A 19,024-nucleotide genomic window follows, 5' to 3' on the forward strand; every position below is an offset into this window, starting at 1 on the left:
AGACTCCGGCTGCTCCGGACAGGAGGGAGACTCTGGCTGCTCCGGACAGGAGGGAGTCGCTGGAGGCTCCGGACTAAAGGGCGTCGCTGGAGGCTCCGGACTAGAGGGCGTCGCTGGAGGCTCCGGACTAGCTTCCTTTGTTGGAGGCTTCATGCCATGGATCCTCACCGGAGGCTTCGTGCCATGGATCCTCACCGGAGTCTTCGTGCCATGGATCCTCACTGGAGGCTTCGTGCCATGGATCATCACTGGAGGCTTCGTGCCATGGATCATCACTGGAGGCTTCGTGCCATGGATCATCACTGGAGGCATCGTGCCATGGATCATCACTGGAGGCTTCGTGCCATGGATCATCACTGGAGGCTTCGTGCCATGGATCATCACTGGAGGCTTCGTGCCATGGATCATCACTGGATGCCTTGTGCCATGGATTATCACTGGAGGCTTCTTGCCATAGATCATCACTGGAGGCTTCGTGCCATGGATTATCACTGGAGGCTTCTTGCCATGGATTATCACTGGAGGCTTCGTGCCATGGATTATCACTGGAGGCTTCTTGCCATGGATCATCACTGGAGGCTTCGTGCCATGGATTATCACTGGAGGCTTCTTGCCATGGATCATCACTGGAGGCTTCGTGCCATGGATTATCACTGGAGGCTTCTTGCCATGGATTATCACTGGAGGCTTCGTGCCATGGATCATCACTGGAGGCTTCTTGCCATGGATCACCACTGGAGGCTTCGTGCCATGGATTATCACTGGAGGCTTCTTGCCATGGATTATCACTGGAGGCTTCGTGCCATGGATTATCACAGGATTGAAGAGACACACAGAAGGCCTGGCTCTGGGAGAAGGCACAGGACTCACCAGGCTGGGGAGACATGCAGGAGGCCTTGTCCTTGGCCGAGGCACCGGATGCACTGGACCGTGGAGGAGCACTGGCGGTCTCGAGCGCAGAGCTAGCACCACTCTTCCTGGTTGGATCCCCCCTGTAGCCCGGCAAGTGCGGGGAGTTGGAACAGGCCGCACTGGGCTGTGCTGGCGAACTGGAGACAACGTGTGTAGGGCTGGTTCAGTATACCCCGGGCCGAGGAGACGCACTGGAGACCAGATGCGCTGAGCCAGCATCATCCCCCCTGGCTCGATGCCCACTCTAGCCCGGCCGATTCGAGGAGCTGTGATGTAGCGCACCGGGCTATGTGTGCGCACTGGGGACAACTTGCGCTTCTCCACATAACACGGTGCCTGCCCAGTCACTGTCTCGCCACGGTAAGCACGGGGAGTTGGCTCAGGTCTCCTACCTGAGTCCGCCAATCTACCCGTGTGGTACGTGTTGCCAAAAAATAATAAAGAGCGAGAATGAAACGGAAACAGTTCTGCAAGCAATACGCACAAACGGAAAACAATCACCCACAACACACAATGGAAAACAGGCTACCTAAGTATAGCTCCCAATCAGAGACAACGATAGACAGCTGCCTCTGATTGGGAACCACACCAGACCAAACACAGAAACAACCTAGACATACAACATAGAATGCCCACCTACATCACACCCTGACCAAACAAAACATAGAAACATACAAAGCAATATATGGTCAGGGCGTGACAATTACACTAGTTGACAGAGAGGGATACAGTATTACACTAGGGAATGGAGAGGGCTACAGTATTACACTAGGGAACAGAGAGGGCTACAGTATTACACTAGGGGAACAGAGAGTACTACAGTATTACACTAGTTGACAGAGAGGGCTACAGTATTACACTAGGGGACAGAGATGGCTACAGTATTACACTAGGGGAACAGAGAGTACTACAGTATTACACTAGGGGAACAGAGAGTACTACAGTATTACACTAGTTGACAGAGAGGGCTACAGTATTACACTAGGGGACAGAGAGGGCTACAGTATTACACTAGGGGAACAGAGAGTACTACAGTATTACACTAGGGGAACAGAGAGTACTACAGTATTTAACTAGGGGACAGAGAGGGCTATAGTATTACACTAGGGGACAGAGAGGGCTACAGTATTACACTAGTTGACAGAGAGGGCTACAGTATTACACTAGTTGACAGAGAGGGCTACAGTATTACACTAGTTGATAGAGAGGGCTACAGTATTACACTAGGTGACAGAGAGGGCTACAGTATTACACTAGTTGACAGAGAGGGCTACAGTATTACACTAGTTGACAGAGAGGGCTACAGTATTACACTAGGGAACAGAGAGGGCTACAGTATTACACTAGTTGACAGAGAGGGCTACAGTATTACAATAGGGGACAGAGAGGGCTACAGTATTACACTAGTTGACAGAGAGGGCTACAGTATTACACTAGTTGACAGAGAGGGCTACAGTATTACACTAGGTGACAGAGAGGGCTACAGTATTACAATAGGGGACAGAGAGGGCTACAGTATTACACTAGTTGACAGAGAGGGCTACAGTATTACACTAGTTGACAGAGAGGGCTACAGTATTACACTAGTTGACAGAGAGGGCTACAGTATTACACTAGTTGACAGAGAGGGCAACAGTATTACACTAGTTGACAGAGAGGGCTACAGTATTACACTAGTTGACAGAGAGGGCTACAGTATTACACTAGTTGACAGAGAGGGCTACAGTATTACACTAGTTGACAGAGAGGGCTACAGTATTACACTAGTTGACAGAGAGGGCTACAGTATTACACTAGTTGACAGAGAGGGCTACAGTATTACACTAGTTGACAGAGAGGGCTACAGTATTACACTAGTTGACAGAGAGGGCTACAGTATTACACTAGGGAACAGAGAGGGCTACAGTATTACACTAGGTGACAGAGAGGGCTACAGTATTACAATAGGGGACAGAGAGGGCTACAGTATTACACTAGGGAACAGAGAGGACTACAGTATTACACTAGGGAACAGAGAGGACTACAGTATTACACTAGGGAACAGAGAGGGCTACAGTATTACACTCAGGAACAGAGAGGACTACAGTATTACACTAGTTGACAGAGAGTACTACAGTATTACACTAGTTGACAGAGAGGGCTACAGTATTACACTAGGGGACAGAGAGGGCTACAGTATTACACTAGTTGACAGAGAGGGCTACAGTATTACACTAGTTGACAGAGAGGGCTACAGTATTACACTAGTTGACAGAGAGGGCTACAGTATTACACTAGTTGACAGAGAGGACTACAGTATTACACTAGTTGACAGAGAGGGCTACAGTATTACACTAGGTGACAGAGAGGGCTACAGAATTACACTAGTTGATAGAGAGGGCTACAGTATTACACTAGTTGACAGAGAGGGCTACAGTATTACACTAGGGAACAGAGAGGACTACAGTATTACACTAGTTGACAGAGAGGGCTACAGTGTGTGTGTGTGTGTGTGTGTGTGTGTGTGTGTGTGTGTGTGTGTGTGTGTGTGTGTGTGTGTGTGTGTGTGTGTGTGTGTGTGTGTGTGTGTGTGTGTGTGTGTGTGTGTGTGTGTGTGTGTGTGTGTGTGTGTGCCAATAGTACGGCCAGGGATAATGTGTACATGCACACGTGTGTATGAAGAGGAAAGCATCACAGAAGCGTGTGTCTGTCTATCTGCGCGGTTGACTTCCAGACACCGCTGTGGTCGGATCCACAGGTGACTGGTTTCCCGGCTGCATTAGAAAACGCACCACTGTTCTTCTTCCACGTTGATCCAGTTACGATCAACAGGAGTCTCGGTTAGAGGGGCAAAGTCTAATTTTAGAACATAATATGTGGCCCAACTAATACTTGGAGGGAAAAACAATGTGCAATAAAGCATTGATTTATTTTGCACGGCCATTGGAGAGGCGCAGTGTTTTTCCACGGGTGCCATGGCAACACTCACATGGAGGACTAGACAGTCAAGTACGGAGGTGGTCATTGGAGGGTGAGAGAGCAGTTTCAGAGTTGCTTTCTCCTGACAGCAAAACACATACACGTGCACACACACACACAAACACACACACACAAACACACATATACTTCTAGATAAACACACGCATACACTTAAACTCATTATTTCTCTCTTTCTCCCACCCACAGACACAGACATGCTCTTACTCCCTGTCTTACTCCCTGTCTTTCTCTTACTCCCTGTCTGTCTCTCACCCACAGACACATACATGCTCTTACTCCCTGTCTTTCTCCCTGTCTTACTCCCTGTCTTACTCCCTGTCTTTCTCCCTGTCTTACTCCCTGTCTTTCTCCCTGTCTTTCTCCCTGTTTTACTCTCTGTCTTACTCCCTGTCTTACTCACTGTTTTAGTTCCTGTCTTTCTCTCACCCACAGACACATACATGCTCTTACTCCCTGTCTTTCTCCCTGTCTTACTACCTGTCTTACTCCCTGTCTTTCTCCCTGTCTTACTCCCTGTCTTACTCCCTGTCTTACTCACTGTCTTACTCCCTGTCTTACTCTTGCACACAGACAGAAATCAGCATAATACATACATCCTGCCTCGCTCACAGAAAAAACACTCAGACACGTGCACTGAGCAGTTTATTCATACATGCTTATTTTGCTACACTGAAAACAAATAGTATTTTTCTGAAGATATACTGTGTTGGTTTTACTTGAGGAAAAAACAGAGCCTATAATATCCATCACAGGCCGTGCCAAATGGCCAGCAGTTCTTCCTCTCCCTCCCTGTAGAAGTACTGAGAGAAATGCAGCCTTTTGACACTCCCTTTGCTTTACTTCAGAGAGGTGTGTGATTGATACTCACATTAAGCTTACACAGAGTCCCCTCTATCCTTCTCTCTCTCCCTCCACCTCTCACTTTCTCTCTCTCTCGCTCTCTCTTTCTCTATCTCACTCTCTCTCTCTATCTCTCTCTCTCGGCACACACCAGTGGGCCTTCATTTCCCCCTCCAGCAGTTCCCCGCTCACTGTATCAACTCTGCTTCTCTGAAGGCGGGAGAGAGAGAGGGAAAGGGAGGGGGAAAGAGAAGAGAGAGCTGGGGAATATTATCATCTTTTATTTTTTTGCTCCCTCCTCTCCTCCAGGCTGCATTTCATGTACCACTAGTGGTGTGTATCTATCACTCACATACACGCACCTACAGAAGCCTAGTGGGCCAAATTATCCCACACACAGAGAGAGAGAGAGAGAGAGAGAGAGAGAGAGAGAGAGAGAGAGAGAGAGAGAGAGAGAGAGAGAGAGAGAGAGAGAGAGAGAGAGAGAGAGAGAGAGAGAGAGAGAGAGAGAGAGAGAGAGAGAGAGAGAGAGAGAGAGAGAGAGAGAGAGAGAGAGAGGATAACTGGATCTAAGTAGCAAGAGCCAAACAATGGCACACAAATACATGCAAAATACTCACCCACACATTTTAAATACTTGACTTTATATAATTTCAAATGTTAAATACTTACATTTGAATTACTACAAATTACATTACATTTGCAAAAAGATTTCAAACATTCAAAAGGTCATAGACCCATGAATACTTTAATGGATACAAAAAGCACTTTTACCTCCATATTGTCATCTGGCCCTCACACTCCCTTGTCGTATGCTACACACACACACACACACACACACACACACACACACACACACACACACACACACACACACACACACACACACACACACACACACACCCTCATGTCAAAAGCATATCATGACACATGGGATGAAAAGGGCAGCTTTGTGTCAGGTTTTGTTCATTCGACTTGTCGTAATGAGAGCTGATCTGAGAAGATTTTTGATTTGATTTTATTAGGATCCCCATTAGCCAACGCCAATGGCGACAGCTAGTCTTCCTGACTGTCCCTCATTACACACACTGTGGTCTCTCTCCTATATCACTCAGATCGCTCCATCTCTCCATCCCTCTCTCCCTCGACCCTAATTGAGCATCTGCATGGTGGGATGTGGGGGATGGATAGAACTCGATCTAAGTAACGTCAGGGGAGCCTGGACACGTGTGAATGTACACGCATGCACACAAACACACACACACATACACAAACATGCACTCACCCATGATTCACCAAACAATATTTTGAAAGAAGAAGCAAAGCACTTTAAGCACATGTTTTCTTTTGTCTCCTCCTTCTCCACTGACCGAAGATAACTGTATGTTTTTTTATTTTATTAATAATGCAAAATTAACAGCTGAACAGAAAGACTGGCGTGAAGGCCAAATTACAGATGAGGAACTTCTTGATGCAATTAAAGCATTTAAGGCTGGGAAAACTCCAGGCTTGGATGGCATACCAGTGGTGGAATACCAAACCTTTTTTGACATACTCAGAGGACCGTTGTGAGCATGTTTTAACCACTACTACAAAAATGGTAGATTATCAGTTACTCAACAAGAAGGTCTGATTTCATTATTACTGAAACAGGATCCATGTGGTAAATATAAAGATCCAGTCAATTAAAAAAATCGGAGGCCCCTTACACTTCAGTGTTGTGATGCAAAAATTCTGGCAAAATGCGTAGTGCATACAATTAAAAAGTTATTTGGGAATATTATTCATCCTAGTCAGACAGGTTTTTTACATGAACGATGCATTGGAGATAATATAAGACAAGTACTGGGAACTGTAGAACACAATGAAAAATCTGTGAAACCAGGCCTGGTATTTATAGCTGACTTTGAAAAGGCGTTCGATATATAAATGCCTGAAATATTAAAATTTTGGATAATCTGTTACACAATGGGTTAAAGTTATTTGGCATTCAGGCCAAAGAGTTCAATCTTGGTTTCATCAGAACAGAGTATCTTTTGGCAAACTCCAAGCGGGCTGTCATGTGCCTTTTACTGAGGAGTCGTCCTTCTGGAAGGTTCTCCCATCTCCACAGAGGAACTCTATGGAGTGACCATCGGGTTCTTGGTCACCTCCCTGACCAATGCCCTTCTCCCCCGATTTGTATTTTGTATTTTTTTTAACCTTTACTGAACTAGGCAAAAAGGTTAAGAACAAATTCTTATTTACAATGATGGCCTACCAAAAGGCAAAAGGCCTCCTGCGGGGATGGGGGCTGGGATTAAAAATGAAAAATAAAATATAGGACAAAACCCACATCACGACAAGAGAGACAACACAACACTACATAAAGAGAGACCTAAGACAACAACATAGCAAGGCAGCAACACATAACAACACAACATGGTCACAACACAACATCACAACAACATGGTACCATAGCAACACAAAATGATAGCAGCACAGAACATGGTACAAACATTAATAGGCATAGTCGATTGCTCAGTTTTGCCAGTTGGCAAGCTCTAAGAAGATTCCTGGTTGTTCCAAACTTCTTCCATTTAAGAATGATGGAGACCACAGTGTTCTTGGGGACCTTCAATGCTGCAGAAATGTTTTGGTACCCTTCCCCAGATCTGTACCTCGTCACAATCCTGTCTCGGAGCTCTATGGATAATTTCTTCGACCTCATGGCTTGGTTTCTGCACTGACATGCATTGTAAACTGTGGTACCTTATATATTGTCAGGGTTGTGTGCAGAGATGTAGCGGAGTCAAGCGCAGGACACAGGTGTTGAGCAAAACAACAGCGTTTACTCAAAACATAAGCAAAAATTCCTCAAATGGAATATAACAAACACACAAGCACTAACAACAACCACTAACGAAACAAACACACACAAACATCCCCCATGTCACACCCTGACCTAAAATAATAAAGAAAACAAACATAACTAAGGCCAGGGCGTGACAGTATCCCCCCCCCCAAAGGTACGGACTCCGGCTGCAAAACCTGACACAGAAGGGGAGGCTCGGGTGCGGGACGTGGCCCCCACTTTACCATAGTCACTACCCGCTTGGTGGCGCCTCTGGAGCGGTGACCCTTTCAGCGAGTCCTGGACTGAATACCATCCTAGAGGGCGCCACTGGACGGAGGGGCAGCTCCGGACTGAGGGGCAGCTCCGGACTGAGGGGCAGCTCCGGACTGAGGGGCAGCTCCGGACTGAGGGGCAGCTCCGGACTGAAGGGCTGGCGGACGGCTCTGGCAGATCCTGGCTGACTGACGGCTCTGGCAGATCCTGGCTGGCGGGCGGCTCTGGCAGATCCTGGCTGGCGGGCGGCTCTGGCAGATCCTGGCTGACTGACGGCTCTTGCAGATCCTGGCTGACTGACGGCTCTGGCAGATCCTGGCTGACTGACGGCTCTGGCAGATCCTGGCTGACTGACGGCTCTGGCAGATCCTGGCTGGCGGGCGGCTCTGGCTGCTCCTGACTGGCGGGCGGCTCTGGCTGCTCCTGACTGGCGGGCGGTTCTGGCTGCTCCTGACTGGCGGGCGGCTCTGGCTGCTCCTGACTGGCGGGCGGCTCTAGCGGCTCCTGACTGACGGACGGCTCTAGCGGCTCCTGACTGACGGACGGCTCTGAAGGCTCAGGACAGACGGGCGGCTTTGAAGGCTCAGGACAGACGGGCGGCTTTGACGGCTCAGGACAGACGGGCAGCTCAGACGGGTGCTGGGCAGACGGGCAGCGCAGGCGGCGCATGGCAGACGGACAGCTCAGACGGCGTTGGGCAGACAGGCAGTGCAGGCGACGCTGGGCAGACGGGCAGCGCAGGCGGCGCTGGGCAGACGGCAGACTCTGGCCGGCTGAGGCGCACAGTAGGCCTGGTGCGTGGTGCCGGAACTGGTGGTACCGGGCTAAGGACACGCACCTCAAGGCTAGTGCGGGGAGCAGCAACAGGGTGCACAGGACTCTGGAGACGCACAGGAGGCTTGGTGCGTGGTGCCGGAACTGGTGGTACTGGGCTGGAGACACGCACCACAGGGCGAGTGCGTGGAGGAGGAACAGGGCTCTGGAGACACACTGGAAGCCTGGTGCGTGGTGTTTGCACTGGTGGTACTGGGCTGGGGCGGGGAGGTGGCGCCGGATATACCGGACCGTGCAGGCGTACTGGCTCCCTTGAGCACCGAGCCTGCCCAACCTTACCTGGTTGAATGCTCCCCGTAGCCCGACCAGTGCGGGGAGGTGGAATAACCCGCACTGGGCTGTGTTGGCGAACCGGGGACACCATGCGTAAGGCTGGTGCCATGTATGCCGGCCCGAGGAGACGTACTGGAGACCAGACGCGTTGAGCCGGCTTCATGGCACCTGGCTCAATGCCCAATCTAGCCCGGCCGATACGAGGAGCTGGATTGTACCGCACCGGGCTATGCACACGTACAGGAGACACCGTGCGCTCTACCGCATAACACGGTGTCTGCCCGTACTCTCGCTTCCCACGGTAAACACGGGGAGTTGGCGCAGCTCTCCTACCTGACTTCGCCACACTCCCTTGTAACCCCCCCCCCCCCCCCCCAAGAAATGTTTGGGCTTGACTCTCAGGCTTCCAGCCTCGCTTCCGTGCTGCCTCCTCATACCGCCGCCTCTCGGCTTAAGCTGCCTCCAGCTCTTCACGAGGGCGGCGATATTCTCCCGGTTGTGCCCAAGGTCCCTTACCGTCCAGTATTTCTTCCCATGTCCAGAAATCCTGTGTTCGCTGCTCCTGCTGCTGCTTATCACGCTGCTTGGTCCTGGTATGGTGGGTAATTCTGTCAGGGTTGTGTGCAGAGATGTAGCGGAGTCAAGCGCAGGACACAGGTGTTGAGCAACACAACAGCGTTTACTCAAAACATAAGCAAAAATTCCTCAAATGGAATATAACAAACACACAAGCACTAACAACAACCACTAACGAAACAAACACACACAAACATCCCCCATGTCACACCCTGACCTAAAATAATAAAGAAAACAAACATAACTAAGGCCAGGGCGTGACATATATACAGGTGTGTGCCTTTCCAAATCATGTCCAATCAATTGAATTTACCACAGGCATTCCAGTCAAATTGTAGAAACATCTCAAGAATGATCAATGGAAACAGGATGCACCTGAGCTCAATTTCTAATTTGCTAAAATGTCTAAAAACCTGTTTTAGCTGGTCATTATGGGGAATTGTGTGTAGATTGATGAGGATTTTATTTATTGAATCAATTTTAGAATAAGGCTGTAACGTAATAAAATGTGGAAAAAGTCAAGGGGTCTGCATACTTTCCGAGTGCACTGTATATACAAAAAAATATATGGGGCATTGGAAATTATGCAGACAATTACATTGATGGAATCTACAATCTAATATAAAAACAAATGCACACCTTCACACACGCACATTCACACACACACGAACACACATTCCTATGTGGCCAGTACTGTAGACATATGAATCAGAAGGAAAGAACATTAGCATTCCCATCTGCTTCTCTGTGCACAGAGGAGGGGAACGGGAGCATGGTTGACACTGTGACAGGAAGTTGGACCGTGTGTGGTATGTGTTGCGCGCAAGTACAGTACATGTGTGTGTGCCTGTTTCTAAGTGAGAGAAAGGGTAATATTATTCCCCACACACACAGTGGCATAGACCATTCTTTCCACAGTTCATCACGAAAAACAAACATACCAACATACCAACATAATCTCCTCCTACATACATTCAGACAACCTCTCCCTACATACCATCAGACAACCTCCCCTATATACCATCACACAATCTCCTCCTACATACATTCAGACAACCTCCTCCTACATACTATCTGACAACCTCCCCTTACATTTCCATCACACAACCTCCTCCTACATACTATCTGACAACCTCCCCTTACATTTCCATCACACAACCTCCCCTACATACTATCGCACAACCTCCTCCTACATACTATCTGACAACCTCCCCTTACATTTCCATCACACAACCTCCCCTACATACTATCGCACAACCTCCTCCTACATACTATCTGACAACCTCCCCTTACATTTCCATCACACAACCTCCCCTACATACTATCACACAACCTCCTCCTACATACTATCTGACAACCTCCCCTTACATTTCCATCACACAACCTCCTCCTACATACTATCTGACAACCTCCCCTATATACCATCACACAATCTCCTCCTACATACTTTCAGACAACCTCCTCCTACATACTATCTGACAACCTCCCCTTACATTTCCATCACACAACCTCCCCTACATACTATCTGACAACCTCCCCTTACATTTCCATCACACAACCTCCCCTACATACTATCTGACAACCTCCCTCTACATACCATCAGACAACCTCCCCCTACATACCATCAGAAAACCTCCCTCTACATACCATCAGACAGCCTCCCCAACATACCATCAGAGACCTCCTCCTACATACAAATTGACAACCTCCCCCTACATACCATCATACAACCTCCCTCTACATACCATCAGACCATCTCCCCTTACATACCATCAGACAACCTCCCTCTACATAACATCAGAAAACCTCCCTCTACATACCATCAGACAGCTTTCCCAACATACCATCAGACAACCTCCTCCTACATACAAATTGACAACCTCCCCCTACATACCATCATACAACCTCCCTCTACATACCATCAGACAACCTCCCCTTACATACCATCAGACAACCTCCCTCTACATAACATCATACAACCTCCCTCTACATACCATCAGACAACCTCCCCTTACATACCATCAGACAACCTCCCTCTACATAACATCAGACAACCTCCTCCTACATACTATCATACAACCTCCCTCTACATACCATCAGACAACCTCCCCTTACATACCATACCTCCCTCTACATAACATCAGACAACCTCCTCCTACATACTATCAGACAACCTCCTCCTACATACCATCAGACAACCTCCCCTTACATACCATCAGACAACCTCCCCCTACATACCATCAGACAACCTCACGGCTACATACATAGAGTACATGACCAAAACTATGTGGACACCTGCTCGTCAAACATCTCATTCCAAAATCATGGGCGTCAATATGGAGTTGGTACCCCCTTTGCTGCTACAGTATAACAGCATCCTCTCTTCTGGAAGGCTATCCACTAGATGTTGGAATATTGCTGTGGGGACTTGCTTCCATTCAGCCACAAGAGCATTAGTGAGGTCGTGCACTCATGTTGGGCGATTAGGCCTGGCTCGCAGTCGCTGTTCCAATTCATCTTAAAGGTGTTCGATCAGGGCTCTGTGCAGGCCAGTCAAGTTCTTCCACACCGATCTCATCAAACCGTTTCTGTATGGACCTTGCTTTGTGTATGGGGGCATTATCATGTTGAAACAGGAAAGGGCCTTCCCCAAACTGTTGCCACAAAGTTGGAAGCACAGAATGATCTAGAATGTCATTGTATGCTGTAGCGTTAAGATTTCCTATCACTGGAATTAAGTGGCCTTGCCCAAACCATGAAAAACAGCCACAGACCATTATTCCTCATCCACCAAACTTTACAGTTGGCACTATTCATTGGGCGAGGTACTGTTCTCTTGGCATATGCCAAACCCAGATTCGTCCGTCGGACTGCGAGATGGTGAACCGTGATTCTCACTCCAGAGAACACATTTCTACTGCTCCAGAGTCCAATGGCAGCGAGCCTTACACGACTCCAGCCGACGCCTGGCATTGACTATGCTGATCTTATGCTTGTGTGCGGCTGCTCGCCCATGAAAACCCATTTCATGAAGCTCCCGACGAACAGTTATTGTGCTGACGTTGCTTCCAGAGGCAATTTGGAACTCGTAGTGAGTGTTGCAACTTAGGACAGACGATTTTTCCGCGCTACACGCGGTCCCATTCTGTGAGCTTGTGTGACCTACCACCTCACGGCTGAGACGTTGTAGCTCCTAGACATTTCCACTTCACAATAACAGCACTTACAGTTGGTCGGGGAAGTTCTAGCTTTGACTTGTTGGAAAGGTGGCATCCTATGACATTGCCACGTTGAAAGTCACTGAGCTCTTCAGTAAGGCCATTCTACTGCCAATGTTTCTCTACGGAGGTTGCATGGCTGTGTGGTCAATTTTATACACCTTTCAGGTGTGGCTGAAATAGCCGAATCCACAAATTTGAAGGGGTGTCCACATACTTTTGTATATACAGTGCCTTGCAAAAGTATTCACCGCCCTTGGCATTTTTCCTATTTTGTTGCATTACAAATTGTAATTTAAATTGATTTTTATTTGGATTTCATGTAATGGACATACACAAAATAGTCCAAATTGGTGAAGAGAAATAAAAAAATATGTTTCAAAAGGAGAAAAGTGGTGCGTGTATATGTATTCACCACCTCTGCTATGAAGCCCCTAAATAAGATCTGGTGCAACCAATTAACTTCAGAAGTCACATAATTAGTTAAATAAAGTCCACCTGTGTGCAATCTAAGTGTCAGATGATCTGTCACAAGATCTCAGTACATATACACCTGTTCTGAAAGGTCCCAGAGTCTGCAACACCACTAAGCAAGGGGCACCACCTAGCAAGTGGTACTATGAAGACCAAGGAGCTCTCCAAACAGGTCAGGGACAAAGTTGTGGAGAAGTACAGACCAGGGTTGGGTTATAAAAAAAAATCCGAAACTTTGAACATCCCACGGAGCACCATTAAATTCATTATAGAAAAATGGAAAGAATAGGGCACCACAACAAACCTGCCAAGAGAGGGTCGCCCACCAAAACTCACGGACCAGGCAAGGAGGGCATTAATCAGGGAGGCAACAAAGAGACCAAAGATAACCCTGAAGGAGCTGTAAAGCTCCACTGTGGAGATTGGAGTACCTGTCCATAGGACCACTTTAAGCTGTACACCCCACAGAGCTGGGCTTTACAGAAGAGTGGCCAGAGAAAAATAAGCAAACACATTTGGTGTTCGCCAAAAGGCATGTGGGAGACCAAACATATGGATGAAGGTACTCTGGTCAGATGAGACTAAAACTCAGCTTTTTGGCCATCAAGGAAAACTCTATGTCTGGCGCAAACCCAACACTTCTCATCACCCCAAGAACACCATCCCCACAGTGAAGCACGGTGGTGGCAGCATCATGCAGTATTTACGCTGCAGTAATTTATGTGTCAGGGTGCTAGGGTCAGTCTGTTATATCTGGAGTATTTCTCCTGTCTTATCCGGTGTCCTGTGTGAATTTAAGTATGCTCTTTCTAATTCTCTTTCTATCTCTTCGTTCGTTCGTTCTTTCTTGCTTTCTTTCTTTCTTTCTTTCTCGGAGGACCTGAGCCCTAGGACCATGCCTCAGGACTACCTGACCTGATGACTCCTTACTGTCCCCAATCCACCTGGCCGTGCTGCTTCATTTTCAACTGTTTTGCCTGCGGCTATGGAACCCCGACCTGTTCATCAGACGTGCTACCTGTCCCAGACATGCTGTTTTCAACTCTCTAGAGACAGCAGGAGCGGTAGAGATACTCTGAATAATCGGCTATGAAAAGCCAACTGACATTTACTCCTGAGGTGCTGACCTGTTGCACCCTCAACAACCACTGTGATTATTATTATTTGACACTGTTGGTCATCTATGAACATTTGAACATCTTGGCCATGTTGTGTTATAATCTCCACCCGGCACAGCCAGAAGAGGACTGGCCACCCCTCATAGCCAGGTTCCTCTCTAGGTTTCTTCCTAGGTTCTGGCCTTTCTAGGGAGTTTTTCCTAGCCACCGTGCTTCTACACCTGCATTGCTTGCTGTTTGGGGGTTTAGACTGGGTTTCTGTACAGCACTTTGAGATATCAGCTGATGTAAGAAGGGCTTTATAAATAAATTTGATTTGATTTGGGGATGTTTTTCATCGGCAGGGACTGGGAAACTGGTCAGAATTGAAGGAATGATGGATGGCGCCAAATACAGGGAAATTCTTGAGGGAAACCTGTTTCAGTCTTGCCGAGATTTGAGACTGGGACGGAGGTTCATCTTCCAGCAGGACAACGACCCTAAGCATACTGCTAAAGCAACACTCGGGTGGTTTAAGGGGAAACATTTAAATGTCTTGGAATGGCTTAGTCAAAGCTCAGAGCTCAATCCAATTGAGAATCTGTGGTATGACTTAAAGATTGCTGTACACCAGCGGAACCCATCCAACTTGAAGGAGATGGAGTAGTTTTGCCTTGAAGAATGGGCAAAAATCCCAGTGGCTAGATGTGCCAAGCTTATAGAGACATACCCCAAGAGACTTGCAGCTGTAATTGCTGCAAAAGGTGGCTCTACAATGTATTGACTTTGGGGGGGGTGAATAGTTTTGCACGCTCAAGTTTTCAGTTTTTTTCTCTTATTGCTTGTTTGTTTCACAATAAAAAATATTTAGCATCTTCAAAGTGGTAGGCATGTTGTGTAAATCAAATGATACAAACCCCCAAAAAATATATCTTAATTCCGGGTTGTAAGCCAACAAAATAGGAAAAATGCCAAGGGGGGTGAATACTTTCGCAAGCCACTGTATAGTGTACCATCAGACAGGGAAACAAGAGCACAGTGACATGTGGTATTGTTCACCAACCTGAACTATTTCTATCAAAAAGTTCAAGTACAGCAGTCATGTTTTGACTTGGATAAGGGAAAATAGACAATTGTACAGACATCAGGATACGAACATATGTCATACAAACAGCACAAACAGAATAATTGTATATGCAGTACAGCACTAGATACCATAAGCTAACACTCAGTCTACCTGGTTCAACCATGTATGAGTTCCATTTGTATGTAAGTCACTGTTTAATTGCTATTGCAATTATCTCCTGACCTGGGATCGGCTTAATTAAGCTACTTTTCACATACCTTCCATGGCAATTAATGCTGATTTGCATTGTTAATACAATGTCACCTTTCCCACCTCCTCCACAGCAAAATGTGAGAACCAAAATGTTGCCATGGTGACACAGTCATTAAACGGTGTACATCTGTTTCACCTGTTTGTTTAGTCTTCCAATATTTACTTGTTATATACAGAAGCTCATTTAAATGGAAGCCATTTTGAAAGAGTATCATTCAGTGGAGAGGTTTCTCTGAAACTTTGATTTGTTTGGGAAAAAACGATTAATCGTAAAATAAGCTAATAGTTCACAAAATATAATTCTGCAGTGGAAAGATACAATTGCTAGTAAGATGGCTGTAATAAATCATGTCATATGTCAAACACTTTGAGAAATATTTGCACGAAGGGTTTGAAAACATTAATATTCCTCTACTATTTATGTCATCCAATCTCATTAAAAGCCAATGTAGAAAACAAATTAATCATGAAACCAGCACATTCACTGTGTGAGGATATCGTACCTTTTTTTACATGAAATGTCATAAGGATGGCTATTGAAACTCATATCTATAGCAAGAATAATCAATGGCTCTGAGAAAGCTAATTTGAACCGAAATGTCCATCCATCAGTCGAATAACCTTTGCTATGGTGAACGTGTCTGTTTTGAATTAAACGCGCTGTTATTATCAGAATCATACTAACACCATGAATTCCGTGATTGACAGCAAATTCTATGGACGGGCTCTTTGATCTAACAAGACACCAATAGAGGCATGACAAATGCAGAAACAATCCCTTGTTAACTGGGATACTATTGATTAAAATATCAGGATGAATCTTTCAACTGGCTTGTAGAGGCTTGACAAACAAATGGTCCATAATGGTCCTTCTGGTTTTGAATGGCTTGGACACACTGAGAAATGACCAGGGGGTCCTTCTCAGTGTGCTCATCAGGGGGATGTTATGCTCTCCCTCGGCTCAGCAAGGGCTTGAAGCCAGACTACAAAGAGATCCCTTTCTCCATCTCTCTCCCTCTCTCCCTTTCTCTTTCCAACACTCTCTCCTTTCTTCTTCCCCTCCTGCTCTTTATTTGCGGCAGCCATCTCCGGTTGGTGGGATCAGTGAGGGACATAATGGGCTAATTAGGTGAATAAAACAGCACTCTGCCAATACAATGGAAATGTCAGACTCGGAGCGATAATTTGACTCCGAAGTGGAGGCGAAAGGGCGCTGGCGGATTTACTCAAGTGATGGGATGGACCTTTCCCTTTCCCCTTTATTTAAATGTCACTCAGGATTCAGGAACCATTAGATGGGGTGAGGTGGCACCCGGTTTGGGGTCAGGCTCTTCATATGATGGATGAAGGGTTGTAGATTCGACTGATAGTTGACTTCATAGAAGTAGTATTGGCATTTGAGTTTTGTTTCACTTAAAGTTGTGCCTATATCACTTTCTGACACTTTTAATGATTTGACCGATACAAAATGGAAGACAAACCTCATCTGCGTATTTGAAAACCAAATGTTTTCTTTCTTATTCAGTTGCAAACAATTGACCAGAGCAGTCTCCATCTTAAAGCATCGTTGGACAGCTTTAAACAGGGTTGAGTCTATTGAACTACAGGACTTAATCAAATACATCAATCTACCAACCATGTCCATAAGCTTTGGCAGTGAGGACCAATGACAGGTGACCAATCCCAGTCGATAACTACCAACAAGCTCAAACTCATCTTCATTGAACAGAGGGGAGACCTACGTACCGGGTTTGAGGAGTTAGTGATGTAACTTTGGTCAACTCTGAGTTCAACTCGTGATAACCAGTCATAATAAAGTGGCTCAACATTTAGACGGGTACATTTCTATGGCAATCCTTCACAACTAACCTGCTCTGGGGAAGGCTAACTCCATTTATCCTGAATGAAGTGCCTGAGCAATGAGTTCAGGGCCAATCAAATCAGTTACAATCTCTCTTGCAAAGATTGTGTCATTATCCCCTTTATTTGGGTGGAAGGTAGCCTAGTAGTTAGAGCATTGGGCCAGTAACCAAAAGGTTGCTAGATTGAATTCCTGAGCTGACAAGGTAAGAATCTGTCGTTCAGCCACTGAACAAGGCAGTTAACCAACTGTTTCTAGGCCGTCAACAACGCAAAGAGAAAATATAAAAATTCTAGAAAAAATTATAGCATGAGAAATAAACACACAATTAGTAATGATAACTTGGCTATATACACTGGGTACAAGTACCGAGTCGATGTGCAGGGGTATGACGTAATTGAGGTAAAAACACTATATACATATAAAAGTATGTGGACGCCCCTTCAAATGTGTGGATTCGGCAATTTCAGCCACAGCCATTGCTGACAGGTGTATTAAGTCGAGGACATCGCCATGCAATCACCATAGACAAACATTGGCATTAGAATGCCTTATTGAAGAACTCAGTGACGTTCAGCGTGGCACCGTTATAGGATGCCACCTTTCCAACAAATCAGTTAGTCAAATTTCTGCCCTGCTAGAGCTTCCCGGTCAACTGTAAGTGCTGTAATTGTGAAGTGGAATCATCTAAGAGCGACAACGGCTCAGATGCAAAGTGGTAGGCCACACAAACACACAGAACGGGACCGCTGAGTGCTGAAGTGCGTAGTGCGTAAAAATCGTCTGTCCTCTGTTGCAACATTCACTACCGAGGTCCAAATTGCCTCTGGAAGCAACTTCAGCACAATAACTGTTTATCAGGAGCTTCATGAAATGGGTTTTCATGGCCGAGCAGCCGCACACAAGACTAAGATCACCATGCGCAATGCCAAGTGTCGGCTGGAGTGGTGTAAAGCTCGCCGCCATTGTACTCTGGAGCAGTGGAAACGTATTTTCTCGAGTGATGAATCACGCCTCATCTGGCAGTCTACCCGTTGCCTGAATGCATAGTGCCAACTGTAAAGTTTGGTGGAGGAGGAATAATGGTCTGGTGCTGCAGAGCCCTGACCTCAACTCCATCGGACACCTTTGGGATGAATTGGAACGTCGACTGCGAGCCAGGCCTAATCGTCCAACATCAGTTCCCGACCTTACTAATGCTGAATGGAATCAAGTCCCTGCATCAATGTTCCAACATCTTGTGGAAAGACTTCCCAGAAGAGTGGAGGCTGTTATAGCAGCAAAGGGGGGACCACCTCCATATTAATGCCCATGATTTTGAAATTAGATTTTGGACGAGCAGGTGTCCACATATTTTTGGTCATATAATGTAGGTAGGGGTAAGGTGAGTAAGCAACATGATAGATAATAAACAGTATGAGTTTAGAGATAAAATATTTAGTCCAAAAAGGGTCATTGCAGATAGTCCAGGTAGTTATTTGGTTAGCTATTTAGCAGCCTTATGGCTTGGGG

This window comes from Salvelinus alpinus, chromosome 4 (assembly GCF_045679555.1).
Source record: "Salvelinus alpinus chromosome 4, SLU_Salpinus.1, whole genome shotgun sequence".
Lineage (NCBI taxonomy): Eukaryota > Metazoa > Chordata > Actinopteri > Salmoniformes > Salmonidae > Salvelinus > Salvelinus alpinus.